Source organism: Rattus rattus, chromosome 4, assembly GCF_011064425.1.
Source record: "Rattus rattus isolate New Zealand chromosome 4, Rrattus_CSIRO_v1, whole genome shotgun sequence".
Lineage (NCBI taxonomy): Eukaryota > Metazoa > Chordata > Mammalia > Rodentia > Muridae > Rattus > Rattus rattus.
Window position 1 is genome coordinate 156,417,278 of NC_046157.1, and position 3,853 is coordinate 156,421,130.

At 41.3% G+C, this 3,853-nt stretch overlaps 1 pseudogene; it reads right to left on the reverse strand.

Moving 5' to 3' along the window:
• Nucleotides 1–373: 373 nt before the first annotated feature.
• Nucleotides 374–2,531, reverse strand: LOC116898561 (annotated as a pseudogene).
• Between the last annotated feature and the right edge of the window lie 1,322 nt (nucleotides 2,532–3,853).

Here is a 3,853-nt window from a genome sequence, read left to right on the forward strand (position 1 = left end):
GAAATAACTAATAAAGACATAGTCCAAGATATTGCTCAATTTATGTCTAGCTTCCATTGTTATAGGCACACAGACAAATGGAAGGAGGCAGTGTTTCTCATTTATTTGTAAATGACACATCTCTGCTATTAAGTTCTAGGAACTTCCAGCATTATAAACTTTACTCACTGGTTTAATAAATATTTGAAATGGTCTCTCTAGGTATCATATCATCTTAAGGATCGTGATTCACAAATACAGGGGAAAAAGTCACGAATAAGATAACCACTCAGAGGACTTATTTTCTTGAACTGATAAGCTACTAAATAAAGCAAAAACGTCAGCCCTCCTGCCTCTGATAGATGAAAGTGCATTCAAGATGAAGGGCTGTGTGCTAAATCCCACACGCCGCCGCGCGGTTGGAGCCAGGGCTGCCCGATGTGTCAGTGTTATACCGAAGAGCAAAAAGTGTAAAAGGTTTGACTGAGATAGATTAAAAAGAAGTGACGTTTATTCAAGAACAGATAGATGACACAAGGCCCCGAGACAGTTTCAAAAGTCCTAGTAAAACAACAGCAGCAAAAATCTCAGACAAAAAATAATCTTACAGTTTGCTGTAATGTAAAAACATGCTATTATTTGATGTGTAAATTGAAAGCCATGTTTTAAATTATATGTGTGTATTCCTGCACGTAATGAAATAAAGAAACATTTTATTCATCAGTTCATCTCAGTTCTCAGTAGCCTCATCGTTATCATGCTTGTTCATTACTGCAGAACAGAAATGTGACTATGATTTGAAGAAAAGGACGTTACTTATAATCTCTCCATATCGTTTGTAGATGATGTTTAATTATTGATTCAATTGAAGTTTCAGTTTGTGTTGAAACTTTTAATAAAACAGGTAGAGGAGGAGGAGGGAGGAGAAGGAGGAGGAGGAGGAGGAAGGAGAGGGGGAAAAGGAGGAGGAGGAAGAAGAGGGGGGGATGTGAGGAGAAGGTAAGGTGGCTCATAGTAACTGCAGTTCTCAGCACACATGGACATGGTAGTTTCCATAATTAATATTTGATTTTTTTTTGTCTGTAGACTTTTCCACCCAGAAACTATACCAATGACTTAAGGTCTATCTTCTTGAGAACATTGAAACTAGTAGGAAACCAAGAAAATATCATTGTTGGATTGATTTACCTATATTTTTCTTATTCAGAAAGGCCAAATGCATTTTGTGAGTGCTTGACATATCTCTGTCTTGGCTCTGTTCAGAGCAGGGTAGAACTGGCTACACTGTGCTCTTCATCAAGGTTGCTTACTATTTTTACACAGTGTTGAGATACCAAAGCCAGTCAGGATATTAAAGCTTATAAGGCAATGGCTTGTATTGAACGCCCAAAGAGCAATGATTCTCAAACAGTGGTCTCAGACCTGAGCCTTCAGCATCTCCAGAATATTTGCCTGCAATGCACTCTTGGGTACCACTCTGGATGTTCTGACCCATGAATGTTCCCCTCCAGTGCACATGAGTTTGGCAGCCACAGCTACAGAGCTCAAGGCTGATATTTTATTTCACAGCTCATGTTTGAAAACAGCAGTTATCCACGTGGTGTGCCTGAAGGTAGCAGTACACTGTATGACAGTCATCTGTTGGGCCCCACAATTAGTGGAAAGCTTCCTTGGCTCTTCGGAAAGCCTGCTGTATTTCTTTCTCATGCTGAGCCTCTCTGAATGCCTTGCATTCTTATTTTGGTGGTTGGTAGTCTCAAAGTTTAAGGCAAAGTTTATCAAGTTCCTTCCTTTTGGATAGGAAGAATAAATGCGTTAATCTCAGCATCGGGTAAATATTACGTCAGCATAGATAATGAAAACTGAAGTTTAAAAAAAAAAAGGTCCATTCTGCTTAAATTCATGGGATCAGCAAGGATAAAGTCACTCACTTTAAAAAGGCTTAAATACGAGCCTCAAAAAGTATGAAGAAAAATAATCTTTCTAATGAACTAGACTTAAGCACAAGGCGCCAAGAGATGGATAGAGTTTATTTCCCACTGCCCCGCTCTCCTCATTGCTCAAACTACGATTATCTGAAACTCATGAACAAAGTGAAATGTGTGTCTGTTATTCATTTTCCCCCCAAGTATCAATTCTGTTTTATTTGTCAACTGGAAAGCTAGACAATGCTCCAGTGCAGCGAGGTATTAATAAATCCTGATTAATAAATCATCACCAGCTCCACTACCGTCCTGGCCTTTCTTAGCATTCTTCCTTTTCACTTGGCCTGGACGGCCACCATCTTAAGGAGAATGGAAGGAGAAGTCAACAAGTTGCCTCAGTCGAGAGTTGCCTTCAAACAGACGTCAAGGATCCTTCTCATCCAGCGTCAGCCCCGGGCAGCCTTAAGGCTCTTTGCCAGGGTAAAGTTGACCCTCCATACCTCACGTTTGTTCCAGAATCCATAACTCCCCAATCAACTTTAGCTCCTGGTTGAGACTCAATTTCTCGAAGGGTCTCCATGGGATCACATAGGTTTTGCGACAAACCCAGCTTCTGGCGACCAGCATGTTGACTTCGCTAGGCCTGCTACGTCTACGACATCAGGCCCGTGACAAAGAGTGTGTCTATTATTCTTAAGAAATAGCCCCAGAGGAGCCCAGCACAGCAGAAAACACATTGAGCTGAATCTCCATGAACTTCATGGCTTCTAGGCCAAGCTGTGAAAAAGACCTGAGAGAAGCAGCAATAAAGGCAAAGAGAAATTAAAGGATTATTTCCTGAAATTTTGTATTTGCCCAGAGTTTCTAAGGCCAAAGTTTAATTAATATTTTGCAGAGAGGCAGAATAAAATAAAATGTAATTTCAAAGAGCTGGAGCAATTTAATGGCTCTCTTGCTATTGTGAAAATAATTTTAAATGATGCCAGACATGAGTGGAACGCACAGCAACAATGAAGGTCATGCCCAGGGATGCATGTGCTCTAGTACACAGACCACAGAGGTGCCGTGGGCCTCTCTACATGCCTGCAAATCTTGTCTCCCATATTGCACACTTTCTAGTGACTGTAATCACATCATGATAAGAAGCGGTAATGAAGAAAAGGTTTCTTTAGGATCAAGGGACAGTTCATCATGACAAGATGTGAGGAGCCTAAAGTAACTAGTCACATGACATGTAGTCAGCAAAAAGAGGATATGAATGCTTACACTCATCCAGCTTCTTTTCATTCATTCAGTCAAGAATCCAGCATAGGGAATGGTGCTGCCCACTATTACGGTGGGCCTTCCTATCTCAACTAAACTCACATAGATAAGCCCTCCCAATCGTGCACAGAGACTTGCCTAATCCAGATTACCCTTGAGACGTTGTTAATCTGCCAGGTGACTCGGCTACTGTAGAGCTGATAAATCCACATTAACTATCACAGCTTCCTTCTTCCACAGCAGCGTGGCCATATGTAGAGGTGAGACATTCTATGAAGAAGAATACGCAACTCAGAAAGGAATCCATTAAGGCTAAAATTACTGCAAACTCTCAAAGTAGAAAGGAGCAACAAAAGCAGTATCATCTGTGAATGCCAGGAGGATCTCACAGCACCATTTTGCTTATTGCCTTTACTACTGGGTTAATGTTGCCCACCACTATCTGTTCCCCAGGCTCCCTCTGTATAGCTCCCCTGAGGGGCTCTGCCTGTTTCCCTGTTTCTGATCACTAACCTACGTGGGGTTTCCATACCTTTACTGTTTTGAAGGCAAGCATTTCATCTGTTCCAAGACCAGCAAGTCAATCCAGACATACTCAGCCACCCTACGGATGAGATGATCTATACATTCATATAAAAGGCTGAGTAATTATTTGAACCATTTGCCCTACTCAAGAAGGTGTCCTG